Raw genomic sequence first — 26,580 nt, 5'->3', positions numbered from 1 at the left:
AGCTGCTGTCACAGCATGGCCACTGATAGACAAGTGGTGTACATCTGCGCCTGGGAACTGAACCCAGACCACCAAAGCGGAGCATGCTGAACTTAATCACTAGACCACCAGGGCTGGCCCCACGATTTGGTTTTTGATTGTAATACTGTAGACTAATTTAATATCAGACATGGCCCTATATATTGTAAAACTTAAAGATGAGAGAGGAGCCACAATGTACCTTCTTGTGGGTTTTTTTGTAACTTCAAAACTAAAATGAATCTGTTTATAAAGAAAATAGAGGGGCTGGCCCCGTGGTGTGGTAGTTAAGTTTGGTACACTCCACTTTGGTGGCCCAGGTTTGCAGGTTCAGATCCCAGGCGTGGACCTACACCATTCATCAGCCATGCTGTGGTGGTGACCCACATACAAAGTAGAGGAAGACTGGTGCAGATGTTAGCTCAGTGACAATCTTCCCCAAGCAAAAATAAAAAGAAGATTGGCAATGGATATTAGCTCAGGGTGAATCTTCCTCAGGAAAAAAAAAAGAAAGAAAAAGGAGTCATCAAATAGGCTAAGTACAAAAGAAGACATGAGTTCAGAGGAATGAAGACTGTGGTGTCCACTGAAAGTTAAGGCCACTTTACCTATCTGTATGCACCATTAGTAAGAATCTTCAACAATGGAAATCACTTTCCATTATGGACAAAAAGAGAAAGTTAAGAGAAACAGAAGTTTCATCATGAGTTAAATATCTACTTAAGCTGACACTTCTCTTCTTAGAGAGAAGATTTCAAGATTCAGAAGATTGAAAATATATCAAGAAAAACATCCTGTAGCTGTTAAAGTCATCAGAAGAAGCACTGCATTTGAAAACAGATGAAAAATATAGATGAAAAAGGCCTTAAAAAAGTGAGTGCATTTGAATACAATAATGGCAAGATTACAAGGAAAACCAAGCAGGAAAGTATGAGATAATGTCAGAAAACTACAGGCGCAAACAAAATTTTATAAAATATTGTAGCTTGTCAAAGCATAATTCAACAACAATATAGCTACAGCACTGAGTTTACAAGTGTTTTATTTCCATTTTCCCACATAATAGCCACAATAATTCTTTAGTGATTATTATTATTTTTCTCAGTGTACAGTTGAGGAAACTGAGTATTAGAGAAGGTAAGTGACTTGCTTGGGATTACACATCTAGACAGTAGAATCTCTGGGACTGGAATCCCAATTTCCATAGATTAAATTTTATGCTCTTTTTATTACATTGTGCTGCTCAGAGATAGTCATAAAAATTATTAGTGTGTTCTGACTAAGCACTTTGCCTTATATAGATTATTTCACTTAATCCTCCACTCTATGAAGTTGTTGCTATTATCATTCCCCACTTGAGAGATATGGAAATCGAAGACTGAGAAGTCAGATACTTTGTACATGGGCATACAGCTACTCAGGTGTAGGGCTGAGCTTAATCCAGGAAGTCTGAGTGCTCAGACCCTATGCTACACCATGGAACAAGGAGGAAAAGCAGTCCAAAACCTGGACTCATTGATTTGGTGCCTCCAGAAGTAGGGACTTGCCTGAGTACTAAATTAGAAAAGATATGGAGAGTGTCTGCCATATAAGTGATTCAATGAAGGTTTTTTTACCCTGTCTTTAGGAAATCATTTTCATATACTCAAACAGTGTGTTTTCATCCTGGCTCTGCCACTTATTAGCTTGGTGACCTTAGGCACTCTATCTACTATCTCTAGGCCTTGGTATCCTCATTTGTAAAATGGGTCTCGTATCTACCTCTCAAGGTTATTGCAAAGAATAAATGAGATAACATAGGTAAGATTTCACTAGGAAAGGAATCTTTAAGAAAAAATAAACTGAGGAAAGGTCATAATAAGAGATTGATAGATCGGACCACGTGAAACTATAAGATATTTGTGTGTTAAAAATGAACAATAAAAAAAGGCACAAAGGGCTAATATCATATATATAATCAGTACATTCAACTTTAGGAGATAATGGACAAAAAACCTATCAAAGAAAAAGAAAAAATACAAATAGCTAAATATATGAAAAAGCATTCAATTTTATTGTTAAGCAAGGAGGCATAAAACAAAAAAAGATACCACTTTTGACTATCAGTAAGGATAAAAATTAAAAACAATAATATTCTAAGGCAGTGTTTCACAAAGTGTGGTCCCCAGGGAAGCAGCATCAGCATCACCTGGTAACTGATCAGAAGTACACATTCTCAGGCCCCACCGTAGTCTAACTAAATCAGAAATTCGGGAGTGGGGTCCACAAGTCCAATTTAACAAGACTTCCAGGTGGTGCTAAAGTTGGATAAACATTATTCTAAGCTGATGACGATGTAATGATATAGGTACCTCACATATTACTGGTGGAAAAGTAAATGGATACAACTCTAGAAAGCAACCAGTTTGGTAATACGTGTCAAAAACCTAAAAATGTTCATGTTATTTGACCCAAAAAATTTAGCATTAAGAATCTGCCCTAAGGAAACGATATTGGATTTCAGCATAATTTAAAATAGCAGAGACTGGTTTTAAAAAGCTTATGGTGCATCCACGTGTGTGTGTGTGTGTGTGTGTGTGTGTGTGTAAAGAGACATACATAGGAGATTAACCAGAGGTAAATATGAAAAAAAAAGCTGTCAGTTCTCTCTCCGGGTTTTGGGATTACATTGATCTTCTATGTAATCAGCCAGGCTGCTGGCAATTCAGGCAAAGTTATGGCAAATGCAGAAAAACAGATGATTTGTTTGGTTTATAACGGTCTTTTCTACATGACTCACATCCTCGTTTTCTGAAGAATCGTGTAACCGGAACTGGCCGGGCCCCCTCCCTTGTCTTCTGCGCGAGTGGCTCACGTCCACTTGCGGTGGGCACCCGTCTTCCCCTCGACGTCTGTTGCTAAAACTACTCTTTTATGTTCTATTCCAAATGATATGGTTCCTTTTCACTGTTTATTTTTTATCCTATCATTTATTAATTTACAAACAATCTGAAATTGCAAAGTTTGGAAGTATAATGTTTTTAATACACTTGCTATATGTTATTCGAATAGATGTCGAAACATAAAAACGTGCCCTGCACAATGATGGTATATTCTGGTCACTTTGGAGTCGATAAACCTGAGTTAAATCCCAGTGCCACTTTCTAATTTTGTGACCTTGGACATGTTATTTAAGTCCTTCTGACTTACAGTCTCTATAAAATGTAAATGGTAATATTTTTTCAAAGGATTTTTGATGAGAATAAATGAGAATATCCCCTCACTGGCTAGCACAGGGCCATACGGAGTGGCAATAAAAATTGATTAATTCTCTTCCCTCTTTTCACCCATGACAGTATAATATAATGAGTTGGTTGTAATTTTTGAAGACTTTTAAACAAGTGACAACAGAAAGCATTTACCTATAAAATTCAATTTGAAGAAACTTACTACAAGCATATTTGAGAATTTTCCTGTTGAATAAATGAAAGGAAATAAACCAAAATAGTTTACAGAGCTGTTGGCTTTAGGTGGAGAAATTACAAATCATTTTTTCTTTCCTTTTATCTGACTTTTAAAAAATTTTTCAAAGTTCTACAATAAGCATATACCGCTTTCATACTCAGAAATCAAATAAACTTTATTCTAAACAATATTCTCTTTGGTAATTTATTTTTTTAAATGCTAAAAAAGGTTACCATTCAAAAGTGAAGGGACAGTTTGTAAAATGCTAATGTCAGGCAAGCTCCCAGATGCTCGACAAGGGTCACAGTGCACACACAGTGGCATGCCTTCACGGAGTGAAGACTGCGAGCTCTGTCCCGGACAAGGGGGCCAGAGTGCTCCGAGAGCAGTGCGCTGGTCAGCAGCCCAGGCAGGATGGAAGGCACTCAGCAGTGAGCGCTCAGCGAGGAGCCAGGGAGCTGAGATCAGACCCGAGACTGAACAGCAATGTGTGATCACCTGCCTCGGCCTGCAAGGAAAGTGAAGCCACGGAAAAGCAAATTTTGACAAGAGCAAATGTTTACAAGAGATGAGGGATGATAAGAGGACCCAATTTATACTGGGAAGTTTATGTTTTAGCTTTCCTCTTGTCAGATGTTAAGTTACGTGAAATCACAAAGGAGAATTTAATAATACGGGTGCTGCTAAGGAAAAAAAAGTAGACCTGAAATAAGCCTTACAGCCAAGCCTCCCCAGGAGGACGCAGCAGCCCTGGGCCCATGCAGTGCCTGCAGCAGGGCTCTGCAGAGCCTTGCTCCTTGCCTGCAAAGCCCAATCCACTGCGGCCTGCTTTCCTGGGGCCTCAGTCCCTTATCTACACAAGGCTCCAGGCAGCCCCACCAATCCACCCTCCTCTACAGCAAAGGGATGCCCAACTGCACATGTCTTGCCTCCCGAGAGTGAAAGCCTCCAACGGAGTGCCATGTGCCCACAGTGAAGCCCTGCCTCTACAGACCTCTGCAGAGACCGCTCACCTGCAGGGCACTGCACACCCAACCTCAGGACTGATAATCAACATATATTTTTCATGTAGTATTATTTTAAGCTGAATTATTTTCAACAGTTGTCTTTGGTTTTCCCAAATGATATATGTGTATTTAGTTTAGGTCACCCACATCTAATTTCTTCATGAAGCAGAATAGTATATGATCCTCTCAAGTTCAAATCCATAAAAATGTACCTTGAAATTAAATAAATGGCAACCAGCTAATTTCCATAATACACATAAAGGAAATGAATAATTTTAATGATCTTGAAAGTCAGTAAGAAAAACAGACAATCATAAAAAATGGGCACAGGCTTTTGAATAAACTGGCTAGTAAATATATGACAAGATGATTAGCTCCACTTGTAAAGAAATACAAATCAGATCAATAATGAGAAACATTTTTCACCTGTCAGATTAGCAAAATATCTAAAGATTGAAAGTACACAGATCAGAAAAACAGATCCTTTCACAAACTGTTGGTGGGAATATAAATTGGTACTGCTGTTTAAGAGGGCAACTCAAGGGGCTGGCTGCATGGCTGAGTGGTTAAGTTCGTGCACTCTGCTTTGGCGGCCTGGGTTCACCAGTTTGGATCCTGGGCACAGACCTACTACACACCGCTTGTCAGGCCATGTTGTGGCGGCGTCCCACATAGAAGAACTAGAATGACCTACAACTAGGATATACAACTACGTACTGGGGCTTTGGGGAGGAAAAAAAGAGGAAGATTGGCAATAGCTGTTAGCTCAGGGCCAATCTTCCTCACCAAAAAATTTTTAAAAAGCATACGTTAAAAAAAGGGCAAATTGATACTATCAAAAGTATCAATGTGCATACTCTTTCATAGAGAAATCCTATTTCTAGAAATTAATCCTATAGATACACTCAAAGATATGCTATATTTTGTTGATTTTAAGAAACACACTTTTTCATTTCTGAAATTAGGAAGTGATGTCATAGTTTAATTGGCAGCATTCTTTTTCTCTCTTGGTGGCATGTAAAATAATGGTGCTTCTTAGACTTGATAGTGTCTTAGTGGTATATGCAAGGATATTTTATTGATGCACTTTTTGTCTTGGCAGAAAATTAGAAACAATTTAAATGTCTGTTAAATTAAATTTAGGCAGGAAACTGGTTAAATAAAGTACAGTACAGCTATACAATGCAATACTCTGCAACCCTTACAAAGAATAAGGGAGGCATCATGGAAATATGACCATGATACATTTTAAGTAAAAACATCAAGTTATAGATTGGTATGTAACAGGAAAAAAGGAAGTGTATGTGTGCATTTGGGCATACGTTTGTATATGTACAGAAAATAGCTCTTATGATTAATTTTATTAACTTGATATTATGAAAGTATCTGGAAAAAAACTAATCTAATCAGAAAGTAGTCATGAGAAGAAGAACTTAAAATGAAATTCACCTTTTCACTGCTCCATCCCATGCCTGCAAGGAAAGCCATGAGCAACGTACACAGTCCTCCTGACCCAGGGAAACCAAGATACACACTGCTGAACACCGACAGCACAGACAGCCCCAAAACAAGGCACGCCCGCTTCCATACAAGTTTGTCCTTGAGGAGAAAAAACGTGGATTAGCTCAATTATTTCATAGAACTGATTTTTAATTATTGATTTTTCCATATTCAGGACTTAGTAGAAAATAAAAATGTCTGTATCTGTGCACATAAATGCATGACATAACATTTACTTTCTTTTCCTTAACAAAAGTAGAGTTAGCATGTGTACAAACGCAGCTTCCCCGTTCAGGAACCTCAGTGAGCCTCCTCTGAAGTCATTGACGCAGAAGTCCGCAGGGCTGAACGGAGCAGCAGAAAAGAGTGTGTGGGCTTTGGAAGTGGACAAATTAGGGTTAAAATGCAAGCTCTTTCCCACCATTGGCTATGCAGTGGCCATATTACTTAGCCTCTCCAAGCTTTGTTTCCTCCTCCTTGAAAGCAGTTACATCATGGGGTTTTTGTGAAGCTTAAAGATATGATATCTCTATTATTTTTAGGTTCTCTATTTACTCTTTAATGTGATGCTCTCCAGTTCTTCTTTCTAAATCTTTGAATACCAAGAAACTCTAGGTGGCTGTAGACTGAGAGGAGTCTGTGGTGTTGATTTTTAAAATCTAAGCAATGTGCTCCTCTCTTTCGTTACTTGTCCCTGTTCAGCCTTTAAACTTCTTGATTGCTTTAGAAGGCAGCAGGTCCTTAGAAGGGTTCGACTGGAAGCGCACAGGCCCTGGCAGTGGATGAACTGAGTTCATACCCAGCTCTACGGCGTTCTAGCTACGTGACCTTGTTTAAGTCATCTCTCCCTGAGCCTCAGCAGTGAAATGGTCATATTAAAGGTATTCTCTTCATGGGTTATTGTGTGGATTGCACTAGATCAGCGCTTCCCAACAGAACGATCAGTGATGCTGGAAATTTCTATGTCTGTACTGTCTCTGGAAATGTCCTGTGTCTGCTGGAGCTGCATGTAGATAGTCGCTGCCCTGATGAGCACAGCGGGACTTTACTCAACTCACCTGTCATTTTATACACAGTAAGCAACAAAATGTAAGCCATCATTTTTCTTTGTACTTTGTTGCATAATTAGAAAATCCTTGAATTTTCTTTTATGCATTCATAAAATCTTTTACAGACTATTTTACTTGGAGTTTTTTTGCAGCACAATAAAAATTCAAATCAACATACATTCTGATAATGCAAACATTAATTTTCTTAATTAAAGTTTTACTTCAGTTAAGATTTGAATTCCATTCAAAATGCTCTGAAATCTCAAAATAACACCAATTCTTTTAGAAAAGAAAAGATTTTTATATGTTTACCTATCAGAAGAGACTAAAGAGGGTAAAGGAAAACAAACAAGCCTTTGTTTCTCATTAAGAATCACTATGTACAGTAAAGAACTTCAATCTACTCGGTGAGAAAGAGACTATATTTTAATGAAATGTTAAGGTCTATCTATTTGATAGTATTAGAATCTAAGGTATTTTGACACTAAAACCGTGGGCCCAAAGAACCATTTTATATCTTGATTTAGTTGAGTATTATGAATAATAATAAAAATAAAAAATAAATTAATTAAAAAAATAAGACTTGCGGGGCTGGCTGGGTGGCGCAGTGGTTAAGCTCGCACGTTCCACTTTGGCGGCCCATGGTTGGCCAGTTCGGATCCCAGGTGCAACCTATGCACTGCTTGTCTAGCCATGCTGTGGCAGGCGTCCCACATATAAAGTAGAGGAAGATGGGTACGGATGTTAGCTCAGGGCCAGTGTTCCTCAGCAAAAAGAGGAGGATTGGCAGCAGATGTTAGCTCAGGGCTAATCTTTCCTCAAAAAAATGAAAATAAAAATAAGACTTGCATATCCTATTAGTTTGGAATTCATGTTATTTGTTTTACAGTGCAAGCTGAAGTGTACAGAATATAAATAGGAGAAGAAAATCCCAGGACTGCATTAACATCTTCAAGGTTTAGCTGTCTTCCTAAGCCTCACAGACAGCACTGACAGAGCAGCAAGCAGTTTTAAAATGGGGGTCATTTGCTAAATCACGTCCTTCACATGGCTCTGAGGGAGTGTTCCAGAATGTTTTCCCGTGACATTTTAGAGCACGACTTTCCCACAGATGGTTTCCTTTACCTGGTCACTGCTTGGGAAGTACTGAATAAAAAATCCAAGAAGAGCCCCAGCTGCCACACCAATTACTACCTCCAAAATGCCTCTGAGGACATTAAAAACCGTGGAACCTTAGACACACATAAAAAAAAATCTTCAGTCAGAACTCTAAATCCATAAATACAAAGACTTTACTTCAATCATCACACAAAGCATCTGATTACACAGAAGGAAAAGTTTACAGATATTTCCTGCTCTCCACAGTCTTAAATATATGTGACTTAAAGTGTCTAATAAAATGGGCCTATCTTATAAGAAAGGTATGCATTATTAGAGATAAACTTCAAAATAGGCATAAACTATGATTTGTGCACTTTTTTGTACATTTACTTCAAAAAACTTTACCTAAAGGGCCTAAGAAAATATGAAAGATAAAATTCATGATTCAGAGCTAATTGGTATGATATGCATAGGCTGGGTGAGTAGACTGATCTAGTTTTCAAACAGCCATTTAATAGCCTGATTTTTTTTTGTGTGAGGAAGGTTGACCCTGACCTAACATCCGTTGCCAATCTTCCTCTTTTTACTTGAGGAAGATTGTCGCCGAGCTAACATCTGTGCCAGTCTTCCTCTATTTTATGTGGGACACCGCCACAGCATGGCTTGAAGAGCAGCGCTATGTCCGTGCCTGGGATCTGAACCCACGAATCCTGGGCCACTAAGGCAGAGCACACGAACTTAAACCATTACCCCACAGGGCTGGCCCTACGAGCCTGATTTTAAAATAACAAATGTACACTGATTTTAGTAGGTTTGATATGTATAGAATACAGGAACTTAATTTGAGAATTAAAATCAAGAATCTTTTCTTACTATGATGAGTGTAAAGGACTCATTCCTTCTTGAATGTTTATTCTAAAAGCAAACTGAAAACAAATTATTTTTGAAATTGCTCTTAGAAGAATCTTTATTTCTTACTCAGCTTCTTTGAAATAATAGAGAGGTAAGTAGAACCAATATTTTCCCCCATATCATACAGAACTTAGGAAACTTTAATTAAAAAAACTTTGTGAACACATTGTGCAGAAAATTATATTAAAGTTGCTCAAAGGGGCCGGCCCAGTGGTGCAATGGTTAAGTTCACACATTACGCTTTGGCGGCTAGGGTTTGGCAGTTTGGATCCCGGGTGCAGACATGGCACCACTTGGCAAGCCATGCTGTGGTAGGCGTCCCACATATAAAGTAGAGGAAGATGGGCAAGGATGTTAGCTCAGGGCCAGCCTTCCTCAGCAAAAAAGGGGATTGGCAGCAGATGTTAGCTCAGGGCTAATCTTCCTCAAAAAAAAAAAGAAGTTGTTCAACACATAAAGCCCTTCTTCACACACTATTCTAAGAAAAAATGTACTAACTAGTTATTGTGGGTTTTTGTCATTGTGGTTTAGAGTACACAATATGTCACCCCAAATATGCCACTGGGGCATAAGGATTATTCTGAGTTGAAGGCAATTGAGAAGAAGCAGATATAAGAAAAGCTCTCTGCCCTCTCACTATTTGCCCAAAAGCAGGACATACATTCATAAAGGTGTCCCCTCTCCTTTTTACCAGGAAGGACAGAAGTTAATCACTGAGACAACTTGGGACACTTATGGGCCCTTATCAGCCCCAAGACAGCACCAGAGGAATTCACATCACAAACTTTGCTAAAACAAGCCCTTATCTACCGTTAGGTCCCCATATGTTTCTTTTCCCACAATTTGCTGCCTCTAGAAGCTCAAAGCTCCTTTATCTTGTGCTTCTCCACATAATTATTGTTCTTTGCTAAAATGCTGAACAAGCCCAAATTCTGACCGCTCCTTTGACTTACTCATCTTTGAGGTCTTGTGTAAGCACAATGCACACGTTAATAAACTGTTTTTCTCTTGTTAGTCTGTCTCTTGTCAGTCTGATTACAGGGCCCCAGTCAACGAACCTGGTGTGGGAAACGGTTTTTCCTCCCCTACAGTTTCAATTATCTCTTGTATTTAAAAAAATGATTACCTCTGTAGTAGTTTTATTTAGCTAGGACAGCTCTCTATTAGGTAATAGTGTGACTGTCAAAAACATTTATCTGTGATAATAGTATACGTTGCAAGATATTACAGTAAATAATTTACTATAAATGTGTAGAAAGTAACTAACCACTTTCAGTCTCCCGTATAGTAAGATTGTTTAAAAGAAAAAAAGACTTCTTGGGCCCCACCTCTGAAAATTCTGATGCAGTAAGTCTGGCCGGGCCTGGGATCCACATTTTAAAGAGGCTCCAGGTAGCTCCTATCCAGATGGTCTAAGGACTGCATTTAGTAGGGCAGGGCAGAGGGTACAGAGTATTGTCAAGTAGGAAGGTTCTTCAGGCTAGCCCCACCCCCACCCCCACCCCTCAGATTATGAAAACCCCAGCAGCCGCTCCCCACGGCCCTCCCTACCCTGCTCCTGTGTGATTTTAATGCAAACTCTGTTGCTCTAAAGCTGTGGTTTCCATTCCCAAAGATTATGATTTAAGTGGCCTAAGGTAGGGCCCACATATGAGTATTTTTAAAAAGTTCCCAGGTAATTATAGTGTGCAGCTGAGGCTGAGAACTATTGTTTTAAAGGTGTATACCAGGAAGCAGGGAGAATGTACGATTGGACAGGTACAGTAGAGTTAAAATAGAGACAAGGGTGTAGATTCGACCTAATTGGTAATAGAGAATCCTTGCTGGTGCTTGAACAAGAAAGTAAGACTATCAAAACAATGCTTTGAGAAGATTAATTCACCAGTGATACACGGTGGGGACTAGACGTAAGGCAACTTCAGGGTGTGGGAAGAGGTGAAGTACTAGGTAATTGGCATACGTCAAATATAGTCATAAAATGGGAGGATAACCATGGGGCAGAGAGACTGAGAACACAAGACTTTCTAAGGTGTGTTCCCACTAAATAATCTGAAGCTAAACTTAGCCCACAATTACATTTTGTCAATAATATGAAATTGCAAATCTTATCTTCCAGTCTTGGAAACAGATTAAAAAGTGAACTTAAATGTGTGCTGTCCCAAAGGATAATAAAGGTGTTGAATAACAGTAGGGAAAAAATGCCTTAAGTTCCTGTTTTATTACTACTTAAAACAAAATATGTCTGTATCAGACAGTTATTAAGTATTAATAAGATACACATTAAAATAATTATTTCCCCTAAAATGTTAAAGACGAGAGAACAGAAACTGTCCCTCCCACTTGGACTACTTTGTCCTTTGTGCTCACTGAAACACCTGCTCACCCTCTGTGCGCAGTCTCGAAGGCTGACCCTCCCGGGTGGCTGCATGCAGAAGCTGTTCTCCTTCTTTCGACTTTGCTCTTTTGAAGCCCCCTCACGCACCTACCACAGTACTTGAGCATTTTATATTTAGAGGGTGAAGGGAGTAAAGACAAGAAGCCACTGGTTTCTCCTTAGGTATAGAACTAACTCTTGGAGTTGCTTTTTCTATTTTAATTTGCCTTAATCAATTATCAAGGAAATATGCCACACTCACAACATCATATCTATGTCGCTAGAGCATAAGAGAACAGCACACATGAACTGATCAGTTTACCTGTGGAAAAGGCCATGCCCAAGCACGTGTTGAAGCCAGTGGTGGCCAGAATGTCATCAAAGCTGCCAGCAGCCATGAGTAAGGTCGGGACACCTTTTTCAACACCATAGCCCCCTTCCTGCAAAAGGAGCATTGAAGGCACCACCACAGCTGGAGACACAGCACCTAAGACAAAACTAAGCAGGCAGCACTTTAAATATTTATGATAGCATCTTCTTCATTATTACTATTATTAGTGAAATTATAATAACCTCCACTCTTTCAGAGGTTACACTTTAGACAATTACAGTCTTTCAAAGGCAGTGAAGTCCCAAACAGAAACACACGCACAGCTACAAGTTCTACAGAACACTTCTTCTGAGCGTGGCCATGGACAACTTGCGTTGGGACTACGCAGCCTGTCTGAAATCTGTATTTACGGCTGGTCTGGGAGACCTAATGGGGTGAGGCCCCAGGAATCTGCCTTCTATCTAAACAAAACATCCACGGCATGAGGTTTGAAAAACACGGCCATGGACTTTTTGGATTGGAATCCAGTGATGCGAGGCCTTCTATCAGGACCTGGCATGTAAAAATCAGACAACAGATTAGAAGAGGAAGGCCATAGTGACAGTAACAGTGACACTGATAACGGCAGCAGTAGGATAGCAGAAAGCATTTATGAAGCTCACTATGTACCTAACACCATTTTAAGCACTTCACATATATTAACTAATTTAATCCTCACAACCACCCTATGAGGTAGCTACAATCATTATCTTTGTTTTGCAAATGAGGAAATGGAGGCACAAAGAGATTAGGTAATTTGCCGAAGATCACATACTGGAAAGTCAGAGCCGAGATTTGAATCTAGGCAGTATAGCTCGAGAGTGTTAACCGTGAGAAGTAAGTAGTTCTTACTTCTTGCCTACTTATCAGCACCAAATTATTATTATTTTTTTTAAAGATTGGCACCTGTGCTAACATCTGTTGCCAATCTTTTCTTTTTTCTCCCCAAAGCCCCCCAGTACATAGTTGTAGACTGTAGTTGTGAGTGCCTCAGGCTGTGCTATATGGGACGCCAATGCCACCTCAACATGAGCCGTGGGGCTGGCCCCAACACCAAATTCTTACCAAGTACTTTCATATTTATTTACTTCTTATGGCTCTTAAATCTTAGAAGTAGGAACCGGGGGCTGTCCCAGTGGCATAGTGGTTAAGTTCATGTGCTCTGCTTCGGCGGCCCAGAGTTTGCTGGTTCATATCCTGGTGTGGACCTATATACTGCTCATCAAGCCATGCTGTGGTGGCATCCCACATAGAAGAACTAGAAGGATTTACAACTAGGATATACAACTATATACTGGGCCTTTGGGGAGAAAAAAAAGAAAAGAGGAAGCTTGGGAACAGATGTTAGCTCAGGGCCAATCTTCCTCACCAAAAAAAAAAAGAAGAAGAAGAAGAAGAAGAAGAAGAAAGAACTAACAGCAGGAGGAAAATACAGCAGAACAGATAATCATAAGAGCCTGGTGAAAGGAGGAGGAGGCCTATGCTAGGTGTGGATCACCGTTGAGCATTCGTTATCCTTTGTATGGACTTTGAGGAGAGATCTGGCATCTCTCACTGGCATGGAATCAGGCATAATAAAAGTCTATTACTTCCTCAATAGTTTAAATTATTATAAAACTGTCAAAGTTAGCACCTACAAAGACATACACTATATTTTGAAGTTATAATGTTTATATGCTGGTATATTAATAGTCATAATATTATGCTGGAATATCTGTATTGTATTTTCTGATGTCCTTACGAAAATATTATGCATTCACTTGTATAGCGTCAGAGAAAGTCCTAAATGTCCGTGTGTATTTTCATACGACAAAGAAAAATCATTACCCCAGTATAAATCCCCATTGCCACGGCAAACCCATTAGGAAGTGGGCAAGAAGAGCAGATGAGCATGCCTCCACAAGACAGGGACCCATGGCTAATCTTACACAGACACCCTTCAGCTTCCTCAGGGCCTGAAATATAAAAATAGACATACGAAATAACCCTCTAAAGACACACAGAGAGAATGACATTAAATGCTTTTTCTTCAGTGTTCAGACTGTCTGGATCATCCATCATGAATTTTCCAGGTAATGAGTTTTATTTAACAAACATTTCAGTGTTCTAAGTGTTTTAGAGTTGGCTTATTAGTCCTCATAGCAACCTATGACACAGGGGATAATATTATCATCATTGTTTAGATTTTCTCATCCAAAAAGGCACAAGTTAAAGCTGTTCTCCAAGATCATGAAATTAGTGAGTGGTGGAGCTTGGTTTGAGCTCGGCCAGGCTGCTTTCAGAGTCTGTGCTCATAACCTCCACACTAGCTGATCTAACCGTCTCGGTGTTGGCCATATGTATAATTTGTGGCCCCAGAATGAACCTGATGTAAAGGCAATCCTCAAGAACATTCATTCCTGCTTTCAAAAGCAAACACGAAAAAAGCACACTTTGAGACTCATTCTGTATGCTAGGCAGTTTTCTGAGCCAGCATAGTTAGTCCTAAACACTCGTATAGGGCTTTCCACACCAAAAATATGATGTCTTCTCTCTCACAACCCTTATTTATAACTACGGCCTGTATCTCTGTCAGAGAAAAGGGGAGCCTTTATTCTTGGTGCTGTCCCTAGATAGACAGTAACTCCACCTTTCTCCAAGAGAGAGTATGGGAACATCTTTTGGGGACAGTCCTGTATGAAATAAATTTCATTCTGTCGTTCTGAATGCTGTGCAAAGTGTCCACATCCATTTCCTAAAGCTCAGTCATTCTAAATACTTGCAATATTGGAAGAACAAAATTCCAAGTCAATAATTAGAAATTTATACTTCAATACCTGTGGATCAAGCCCAAGGCCAGCACGAACCAATATGACAGATAGTGCTATGCTTCTCAAAGCGGAAGACCACTTCTGCTTGATCTGTACGTTATCATTGATGACAGGGATATTTCTGATGAGAAACCCAGCAAGCAGCATGCCTGGGATGGAGAAATCAAACAAATCTTTAGTTTTCAAATACAGAAAATATTTTCAGTACTTTAGATGTAGAAGAGACTATCCCAGGATTATAATCCCAGGAACCACTTCTTTTATGCTTAGTCCTTAGATGAAATTATGTCAAACTTTTAATGAAAAAAAAAATTACAGGAGCTAAGAAAAGGCTTTAATATGCAGATAAAAATGAAAGATTAGAATAATTAATAATTCATTAATAATTGAACCTGAAAGAGAGAAACAGGATGTAGTATTTGGGTAGAAAGTATGATCAAATTCTGAATATAAAATGTTTTAATACAAGGCCCAATTCAGTCATCTCTTTGTATGCAAACAGCAGAAAGATTCTAAAATTATTTACCATGCCAGATTACTTGAAATATCAATACCTATATGGGCTCTATTTTACCTATTTTCAAACCAGATAATTTAATAAAAAACATATAACCTGCTTTGCAAAGGCTTAGAAGTGAGTTATCATGAAATAGACATTGTTCTGTCATGTCAGCTGGTGACTCTTCTTTCCTTCAGCCATTCAACATTTATCAAATGCCTTCGGTACTTTCGACACTATAGTAGGTATTAGAGATATTGCAATGAACAAAGGCTCAGTACTATCCCTCAACAAGCTTTCAGTCTATGGGGGCAACCTCAATTTTATGGAAGCATGAGGAGGCCTTATACAAGCTGAGACAAGGAAGGGTGAGTCAGCAGGGGCCAAAGAAGGGGAAGGGGAATGAAGAAGGGGCTGGAGAAGTTGAGAAGTTTCTGGGAGAAATAACAGTTTCTTCCAAGGTATGAAGGGAAAGTGTGACACATTCTGGGAACTGCAAGTAGTTGAGTGTGCCTGAGGAAGCCGGGTAGTTTGTCAGAGAATCCTGCCCTCCCTGATACCACATGCCCAGATAGGGGAAGGATTTCTCCTCAGAGACTGCAAGCCGTCCACACTCCGTTCTTCTCCAGCAGGACTCTTTTCTTACCACGTCCTTATATGGACCACACTTCAAAGGACTAAATAAATTTACTAACTTTGGGTTGTTTTATATGTAAGCTATGAGAATAGAGATGAATTACAAGTATAGCTTTTTGTGACTTGTTCCAGACACCATTAGGCAAGGAAGCATCTCTTCCAGGCATTTCTCATTGCTGCCATTTAATCTAGAAGAAGTTATGAATTCTGCAGTCATGATCTTTCTAGAATTTTTGAAAGTAAGAACCAGCCTACAATAGCTGTTTTTAAAAGAATAATAATATATTTGCTCATGATAAAATTAAACCATGACAGACAATGTAAAGTGACCAGTACATGTCCTACCCCAAGTGCAACTTTCCAGCTTCATTCCCCAAAGGTTTCCACTGTCCAGAGTTTTCTGTGCCCTTCCAGAAAGTTTCTCTACCTATTAAAGCATGCTTCTCTGTGTGTGTGTACGTGTGCTCTTTTGCACTGGACACAAATGAGAGCATGTTTAAATACCATTGTATAATCTGTTTCTTTTCCACTTAACAATATATCGTGGACATATTCCCAATGATGCACATATATATTTGCCTTGTTTTTTTTAATAGTTGGAATAGTTTCTCGTTGTGTGGAAGTACCATAATTTTTGGACTAAGTAAGGGACTTGAAGGAACTTTCCAGACTTTTCATTACAAACAGTGCTGAAATGAGCACAGTATTTATTAACTGCATGCCAGAGCCTTACTCTACCCTGGTAATGCAGAGGCGAGCTACACCAACATGGGCCTTGTCCACATAGAGCTTACATATTTGTAGGTTTGTGCAAGTATATCCATAGGATAATTCTTAGCAGTGGAAATGTTAGGCTCCAGGGTACAGTGTATATCATTTTTATAGATATTAATGAATTACCAGCCAAAAATGCTGCACTAACCTTACATTTCATTAATTTGTCAACAGTTCTTTACTGAAACTTAAAATGTGAATCTAAACCAGCCCTAAATTGATTATAGCATACAACTACCTGAAATCAAAAGGAATAATAGTCTAATAAGAACTCACAAATATGTAGGAGTTTCTTTTGGAGTTTTGGAGGGGATGAAGGAGCATTTTTCATTTCTGAGATGAATGTACAAACAATTTCCCTGAGACAGTTCTGTTTGCCGATGGCCTCCGTTGATGTGGCCACCTGACTGTGATTAGGAAGGCGCCCCCTCTGGCCTCTGAGCCCCTGGGGGGGCCTTTCCCTTGGGTGTGGAGAAAAGAATACCTTCTTTGATAAGGAGTATTCTTCTTTCCTCCTTAATTTCTATTACGGAAATTTTTTAAAACATGCAAAAATTATCAATACATGGCCAATCTTATTTCATCTACTCTCAAGTTATTTTGAAGCAAATCATTATTGAAAAAAATTTCCAGCAACCCAGACCATCAGCAAAGGAAACAGTGTCCTAGGAAAGTTGTTTTCACATTCATTTTTGGAATAAAAAATGCTCCTTCATCCTCCATCTCTGGCAATTATTTCAATGAATTTTTAAAAATATGGAATAGGCAATCACCACACATGTCTGCCTTAACAAGTCTTCTTTATGGATTCAGATAATGTTTCAGTTTTAGATACTGGCCCTAATACGCTAAGAGCCAGTAAACTTCTGTCACAAGCGTACCACTATAGAAAGGGATGGTAAGACACATTACGTACGTGACTTTTAAGAATGATTTCAGTGACCTCAGGAGATTTCATGTAATCACAAAGCCCAAGGATTTATCATTTTGCAACATGTGTATTTTGCTTGTTGCAATAACAGGCATGGAGTGGAAAAGAGAAGGATGAGGTGTAAAGGGCCTTTTCATGGCGTCTAGAACAGTAGTCCTCAACTTAGGTTGCATATTAGAATCACCTGGGGAGCTTTTAAAAATTCTGATACCCAGGGCTACTCCATTCAATTAGTTCAGAATCTCTGGGGTGGGTCCCAGGCATCAGCTTTTTAAAAAATTTCCCAGATGATTCCTACGTGCAGCCAGGTTTGAAAACTTATGATTTTTCTGTGGAAAGTGTGGTCTTTGAGCTTATTAGAAAGGCAGAATCTCAGGCCTCACCCCAGACCTACTGAATTAGAGCCTGCATTTTAACAAGATCCAAGGTCATTCTCTGGATAATAAAGTGTGAGAAGCTCTGACTTAGATGCAGGGGTTAGTAAACATTTTCTGTAAAGGGCCATACAAGAAACACTGCAGGCTTTGTGGGCCACATGGTGTCTGTTATAAGTTCTCAGCCCTGCCACTGTAGTATAAAAGCAGCCACAGACAATATGTAAATGAATGAGCATGAGTGTGCTCCAATAAGATCTTATTTACAAGAAGAGATGGTTTGCCAACCCTTTATCATAGCACACAGGCATATTTAGAAACAGCCCCCCTTTTGTTTTTTGGTGAGGAAGATTTGCCCTGAGCTAACATCTGTGCCAAGCTTCCCCTATTTTGTATGTGGGACGCCACCACAGCATAGCTGACAAGGGTGTAGTCCACAGCCAGGACCGGAACCCACGAACCTGGGCCACTGAAGCAGAGTGCACGGAACTCAACCACTACACCACCGGGCTGGCCTAGAAACAACCCATTGTCATAATAATTCAATTAAAAACTTTAACAAAAAGCACCCATGATAAACAATATGAATTAAGTGAAATAACTTGAATTTTACCTAAATTGAAAAATATATTGAGAAACAGTGTAGAGTAAGATGTAAATAATTCTACTTCTTTTTACATTTAGTTTCAATTGCTCACCACAAATTCACAAGAAAATAATTTTGGTCTATGTTAACCAATCCTGAGGTCCTCACTAATAGAAAAAAATTTTTACTTAGGAAATGTGTGTGTGGGGGGGGGTCTGGCCCTGTGGCTGAGTGGTTAAGTTCATGCACTCTGCTTTGGCAGCCCAGGGTCTCACTGGTTCGCATCCTGTGCACTGACCTAGCACCGCTCATCAGGCCATGCTGAGGTGGTGTCCCACATAGAGGAACTGGAAGAACCGACAACTGGAATATACAACTATGTACTGGGGGGCCTTGAGGAGAAGAAGAAATAAAAAAAAAAGAAGATTGGCAACAGATGTTAGCCGAGGGCCAATCTTTTGAAATAAAAAAAGGAGATGTGTGCAAATATGCATGTGTAAAAGGTACATGGTTTTTAAATAAAACTTAATGATTTATAAATCTGTGAGAAAGGGACACAAAATGTCTTTTGTGGTATACTGAAAGTAGTACACTGAAATTTTGTAATATGGAATTTTTAAAAGAAACATTAAAGATATAATACCTAGTTTTAAGACTAATTTTTACGTGTCGTATCTGCACAGTTCTCATGGCCTCTGGAAGAATAGTTTTGTAATACATGTTGGAACTTCACTCGTTTGTCAATGATGTGAGTGACTGACAACATATTAAGCCCTGGGCTGCAGCATTTGCTGATTTCTGTATTACAGATACTTCTACCAGGGCTGATGTTAACCTACCAACCTGACGTCATTGAACGTGGAGCTGGGAACAGATGGGCAGTGACACACCGTGATATAGTATTTCCATAATCTCAAGAGGAGAGATAAGAGGAAAATGTAGTAAAATAATTAAGAAGTGATTGGTTTTGAGTATTGCTCTTGTGTTTAATGCAAGTTATTTAATTGTAAGTATATATAATTTAATTTTCAAATTGCTGTTTACCAACTGGCTCATAAAACTCATCACAATTTAACAATCAGCTTTAAGGGCCAGCACAGCAAATACAGAAATAGTTTATTCCTTTATTTCCCAAACTACTATTTTAAAAATATGATTTACTCTGAAGGACACAGGAAGTGTTTGGTACTTACCAAGAAGAGGAGGCAGTGGAGGCAACGTAGGTAACTTAATGAGCCCCAAAAGTTTCCCTCCAAAGATGGCACAATAGAACAGGATTATAATTCCAAATAGGTTTCCTCCAGGAAGACATTCACTGCCAGTAATTGACCACACTACAGCCCACAGAAGAACAAGGATGGTAACTGAAATAAACCAGGAAAACTTCTATCAATAAGTTGTCATATGTCGGTTTTGATATAATCTAAAAGTTTTTAAAAATAAATACTGAATACACATACAAATATTTACAACCATGTGTAAGTTTTGAAGAACACCAGTGATATGAACAACTGGGTAATTACCAACCATCTGAAGAAATAGGATACTACCAGTGCCTTGAAGGCACCTCTGTGTTCCTCTTAATCCCATCCCCCATCGCCTTCCACACTGCTACAACTACTACCTTGAACTTTTTTTCTTTTTACCATTCCCTTATTATTCTTTTTAATTTTACTATAAATATATCAGTAGTTAATAAAAAGAGAAACAATCACTATCTTTAACCTCTTCACAGGAGCATGAGAATACTTGAACAACCACACTCCCCTATTTTAGCTCTGCCTTGAATTAAACATTAGCATTGTTTCTCTTCTATGTTGACGTTTGTTTAGAATTACTCAGATACTTACCTTTTTGGGGGGGCCATCATTCATTGTGGCACCTCAAACCTTTCCTCTGGGACAATCATCTGGTTACCTGAAGTATTTGCTTTAGTAGAGGCATTTCTGTTAGAATGCAAAATATGTTTCCCTGTTTCAAAAACCTTGTGTTCTACAAAATCAGACACTGAAAACAAAAAGACTTATGGGAAAAACAGAGTTGGAGCAGACGACCCAAAACTCAAAACTCAAAACTTGTGACCAAAGCACTAAAAAACAGTAACAATTCTAATACAGTATCAGCACAGTTAAATCTCTACTGACATCGCATCTAAAGTCAGTCTCTTCTTTGCAGACTTAAACCCTGGAACCACACTTCCTTTTTCCCGAGATGTAGAATCTTGAGGGCATTTGCTTTAAATAGAGAGCAGCTCCATCAAAATCTTATGCAGATTGTAGCTTATTCATCAAACAAAGGTTTGTTTGTTTTTAACTGAGGGAAAAGTGTTGGCAGCTTCTTCACCTGTACTGTCAGCTTCTTCATCCACGTGTGGTTTCATTAGATAGCTTAACATTGTGGGAAGTTTAAAAAGTCTTTGAAGCCCCTAAACCAGCAACTAACTGCCCAAAAAGAACGCACTTTCACAGAGATTTCAGCTTTTTAAAAGGTCCTCAAGTTGATAAGGCTTTATCTTTAATTGTAAGAAAACATCTATCTGATTTTTGTTTTCAATTCACTTTGTATTCACTTGCTATTGCTTGATGATGAAAAATACTAAGGTGACAGGAAAAATTATGTACAAAAATGCAAATTCCATCTGGCACTCACACAATTCCCTATTTACCATCGCATAAGAGCTAATTGATGGTACAGAAACTCTCTGTAGCAAAGCATGTTATGTTTCTCATAAGGCTCTGTTGGTAGTAAAGTCTTAGTTTTGTCTGAAATTATCTTCATTTTCATTCTTAAGACAGAGTTTTTCTGCATATACAATTCTAGGTTGAGAGTTACTTTCTCTCAGGTCCTTGAAAATATTACTCTTTGGCTTTCTGGCTTTCATTGCTGCTTTTACGTCTAATTTCTGCTTTTTTAGGGAATTCTTTTTCTTTGGCTGTTTTTAAGATTTTTTCCTTTTCTTTGGTTTTCTGCAATTTCAGTTTGATGTATTTAGGTATGACTTCCTTTCGGTTTGCTTGGGATTTAAGTTTTTCACTAATTCTGGAAAATTCTCAGTCTTCATTTCTTCAAATATTTCCTCTTCTCCATTCTCTATTCTCTTTTTCTGGAACTAAGATCAGACAGTCATACTCTTCTCCATGTTGCTATCCCTCATTTTCACATTTTCCATCTTTGTGTGAACTGCATTCTAGATAATCTCTTCAGATCTCTTACTAGTTCACCAATTCTCTTGTCACTTAACCCACTGCTTCATCTATCCACTGAGTTTTACATTTCAATTACTGTACTATATCTTTCATTTCTAGAAATTCGACTTGGTCGTTAGCAAAATGTTTGTTTATTTTTTAAAAATAGTTCCTTGTTTTGTACTTATATTTGCTATCTCCTCTTTAATTTCTTTACAGATACCAAAAATATTTTCTATTTTCTGATAATGCAAATTTTTGAAATCTCTGTTTCCTTGTGCATGTTGTGATCTTTTAAAATTTGTTGTGACAGTGACCTCTTCCTTGGAACTTTACCTTTGGGGATTGTTGGAGCCTTAGGTTGAATGTGAGTTTTCCTGGATCGGATCTGCATTTGCTTCTACCATGTGCTTAGAAGCTTCCAATCTGGGATCACTTTTAGATATATTTTCAGCTTGTGTTTTTTATGTGAATTTGGAGCACAGATCAGCATAGAGTTACACATTTTTAGTGGGACGCTCCTCTCCCCCAGCCAGCACCATAGTTGAGATAGGTGTGGGTGCAGGCCCCATCTGCAGCTGCCACGCTGGGCTCCAGCTTTGTGTGGGTGAGGGAGGATGAATGCTCCTGAGACTTCTGCCCACCTGGACCAGCTCCAGCGCAGCCCCCTATGCTCTCAGGGCCTCAGAATGACTCTCAAGCTCACAGGTGTTTTGCAGAAGCCTCCAGGGTGAAGGCCAGCTTGAGTGCATATTTATCTCCTCTGCTCAGTTTGGTTTTGGTGTCCAATGACTTCCTGTTTTCTTCACAGAAAAAAGGTACATTTAAAAAGACTTAAAATACTGTTTTCATCTTGGCATAAGTGAGAGAATTGTTCACTGAATCTTGTCTACCATACTGCTAGAGACTGAATCTAATGCCCCAGTTTTTACATCCTCACAGAATTCTTCCTGATTTTCTAGGCTTATGATGATGTTACAATGAAATAAATAACTTAAGGCCTTCAGTATTTTCCAGTTGGCTATAGGGGCTGAAATTTCTATACAGTATTGAAGGTATAATGGGAAAGTAGGAATTACCAGCTACTAAATTTTACTGTATCACAGCATGAACCTGATTTTATACTAAATTCAGCAAGGTAGTTTTCTACTTCAAGACCACTTTTAAAAAAAATCTCTAATTTTCCTTTCCTCTCCCATACTCAAAATTCAGTTCTAAATACACAGTAAATATATGTGTATAAGGTTTCTCTAAATCATCTTTAATTTAGTTAATAATTTACTTCTCATTTATGATTTTGGAAAATCATTTTTTCACATGTAAGATTGACTTCTTAAGACAAATACTTATGTATTCTGAATGGGCACAGGAAGGAGTATAGGAGAAAGCCCTCTTGTGAGCCTCAGGAACAGAAGTACAGAAAACAAGAGAAGAGGTGCTCACACACGTGAGTCCACTTCTCAGGCAGCTGATGGACAACGATTACAGAACTCAAAACAGTGAGTCTCCAGACCACATCGTTCATTTACACCTTTCCTATGTCAATCTGTATCAGTTTTCCTGTAAATGTTTTAACTAGAAATGTGCCATAATTTGAAGGGTAAAAGTTTAAAAAAATAATAAAAAGGACAGAAAAGGTATTAAATTATCTGTTGCCTTATGAACTAGTGTACATTTTGGAACCTGGTTTTCTCCATGTGTTTTAAATAAAGTTTGAGATTTTTTTCTCATGCTAGTTTAGAAAATTAACTAATTTCAGTAAAAACATATCCAGAGTCTAAAGTATAACATACCATTGTTCCAGTTGAGAATGGTAAAATGTCTTTCATTTTCATTTCGTGAGCTTCAGAGCGTACATACACACACAGGTACATTCACACACTTCTTTTTTGAACAAAAAACAGCATTACTGAATCTGAACATCCATTTATTAATCAAATTGATATCAGCTTAATGTTTGGCTGCCTCCAAAGACCAAATCCATTCCTAAAAGACAAATATACCCCAACTCTAACAATATCCAAAATTGTGCTGAGATAAATTCTCAAGGAAAAATCTTCCAAATATTTTTTTTTTTTAAATTGAGATTCATAATAGTTTGCATCATTGTGAAATTTCAGTTGTACATTATTTCTTGTCTGTCACCACATAAGTGCTTCCCTTCATCTCGTGCCCACCCTCCAGCCCCCTTCCCCTGGTAACCACTGAACTATTTTCTTTGTCCATGTGTTTGTTTATGTTCTGCATATAAGTGAAATCATATGGTGTTTGTCTTTCTTAGTCTGGCTTATTTCGCTTAGCAAATAATACCCTGCAGGTCCATCCATGTTGTTGCAAATGGGAAGATTTTGTCTTTTTATGGCTTAGTAGTATTCCATTGTATATATGTACCACATCTTCTTTATCCAGTCATTGGTCGTTGCGTACTTGGATTGTTTCCATGTTTGGCTATTGTGCATAGCGCTGCAATGAACACAAGGGTGCATATGTTACTTTGGATTGTTGATTTCAAGTTGTTTGGGTAGATACCCAGTAGTGGCATAGCTGGGTCACATGGTAGTTCTATTTTTAGTTTTTTGAGGAATCTCCATACTGTCTTGCATAGTGGCTGCACCAGTTTGCATTCCCGCCAGCAGTGGATGAGGGTTCCCTTTTCTCTACATCCTGTCCAACATTTGTTGTTTTTGGTCTTGGCAATTACAGCCATTCTGACTGGTGTAAGGAGATATCTCATTGTAGTTTTGATTTGTATTTCCCTAACAATTAGTGATGTTGAGCGTCTTTTCACGTGCCTGTTGGCCATCTGTATATCTACCTTTGAAAATGTCTGTTCATATCCTCTGCCCACTTTTTGATCGGGTTGTTTGTTTTTTTTTGTTGAGGTGTGTGAGTTCTTTATGTACTTTGGATATCAACCCCTTGTTTGATAAATGATTTGCAAATATTTTCTCCTAGTTGGTGGGTTGTCTTTTCATTTTGTTGATGGTTTCCTTTGCTTTGTAGAAGCTTTTTAGTCTGATGTAGTCCCATTTGTTACCTTTTTCTTTTGTTCCCCTTACCCGAGTAGACACGGTATTCAAAAAGATGTGGCTAAGACCAAAGTCAAAGAGTGTACTGCCTGTTTTCTCTTGTAGGGGTTTTACGGTTTCAGTTCTTACATTCAAATCTTTAATCCATTTGGAGTTAATTTTTGTGTGTGGTGAAAGATAATGGTCTACTTTCATTCTCTTGCATGTAGCTGTCCAGTTTTCCCAACGCCATTTATTGAAGAGACTTTCCTTTCTCCATTCTTTGCTCCTTTGTCAAAGATTAACTGTCCATAGATGTGTGGTTTTATTTCTGGGCTTTCAATTTTGATCCATTGATCTGTTTGTTTTGGTGCCACTACCACGCTGTTTTGATTACTGTAGCTTTGTAGTATGTTTTAAAGTCAGGGTTGTGATACCTCCAGCTTTGTTCTTTTTTCTCAGGATTGCTTTGGCTATTTGGGGTCTTTTGTTGTTTCATATAAATTTTTGAATTCTTTGTTCTATTTTTGTGAAGAATGTCATTGGGATTCTGATTGGGATTGCACTGAATCTGTAGATTGCTTTAGGTAGTATGGACATTTTGACTATGTTTCTTCTTCCAACCCATGTGCATGGAAAATCTTTCCATTTCTTTACATCTTCCTCAATTTCTTTCAGTAATGACTTATAGTTTTCAGTGTACACATCTTTCACCTACTTGGTTAAGTTTATTTCTAGGTATTTTATTCTTTTTCTTGCAGCTGTAAATGGGATTGTATTCTTGATTTCTTTTCCTGCTAGTTCATTGTTAGCGTATAGGAATGCAACTGATTTTTTAAAATTGATTTTGTACCCTGCAACTTTGCTGTAGTTGTTGATTATTTCTAGGAGTTTTCTGGTGGATTCTTTAGGGTTTTCTATATATAGAATCACATCATCTACAAATAGTGAAAGTTTCACTTCTTCCTTTCCAATTTGGATTCCTTTTCTTTTTCTTGCCTAACTGCTCTGGCCAAAACCTCCAGTAATATGTGGAATAAGAGTGGTGAGAGTGGGCACCATTGTCTCGTTCCTGTTCTCAGAGGAATGTCTTTCAGTTTTTCCCCATTGAGTATGATGTTGGCTGTGGGTTTGTCATATATGGCCTTTATTATGTTGAGGTAATTTCCTTTAATACCCATTTTATTGAGAGTTTTTATCATAAATGGATGTTGGCTCTTGTGAAATGCTTTCTCTGCATCTATTGAGATGATCATGTGATTTTTATTCCTCATTTTGTTAATGTGGTGTATCACACTGATTGATTCATGGATGTTGAAGCATCCCTGCATCCCTGGAATGAATCCCACTTGATCATGGTGTATGATTCTTTTAATGTATTGCTGTATTCAGTTTGCCAATATTTTGTTGAGGATTTTTGCATCTAAGTTCATCAGTGATATTGGCATGTAGTTTTCCTTCTTCGTGTTGTCTTTGTCTGGTTTTGGTATCAGGGTAATGTTGGCCTCACAGAATGTGTTAGGAAATGTTCCCTCTTCTTCAATTTTTCAGAATAGTTTGAGGAGAATAGGTACTAAATCTTCTTTGAATGTTTGGTACAATTCTCCAGAGAAGCCATCTGGTCTTGGACTTTTGTTTTTTGGGAAGTTTATGATTACTCTTTCAAGCTCTGTACTTGTGATTGGTCTGTTCAGATTCTGTTTCTTATTGATTCAGTTTTGGGAGGTTATATGAGTATAGGAATCCATCCATTTCTTCTAGGTTATCAAATTTGTGGGCATACAGTTTTTCACAATAGTCTCTTATAATCCTTTGTATTTCTTCCGTATCTGTTGTAATTTCTCTTTCATTTCTAATTTTATTTATTTGAGCCTTCTCTCTTTTTTTCTTGTTGAGTCTGGCTAAGGTTCTGTCAATTTTGTTTATCTGCTCAAAGAACCAGCTGTTAGATTCATCAATCCTTTTTACTGCTTTTTTAGTCTATATTTCATTTATTTCTGCT

The 26,580-nt window shown here is 38.3% G+C and overlaps 1 pseudogene; it reads right to left on the bottom strand.

The window, feature by feature from the left end:
- LOC139042823 (sodium/hydrogen exchanger 9B2-like) overlaps positions 1–26,580 on the bottom strand; it is a 42,081-nt pseudogene that overhangs the window by 9,793 nt on the left and 5,708 nt on the right.

Source organism: Equus asinus, unplaced genomic scaffold (genome assembly GCF_041296235.1).
Source record: "Equus asinus isolate D_3611 breed Donkey unplaced genomic scaffold, EquAss-T2T_v2 contig_1, whole genome shotgun sequence".
Classification (NCBI taxonomy): domain Eukaryota; kingdom Metazoa; phylum Chordata; class Mammalia; order Perissodactyla; family Equidae; genus Equus; species Equus asinus.
This window is presented reverse-complemented; position numbering and strand designations above follow the sequence as displayed.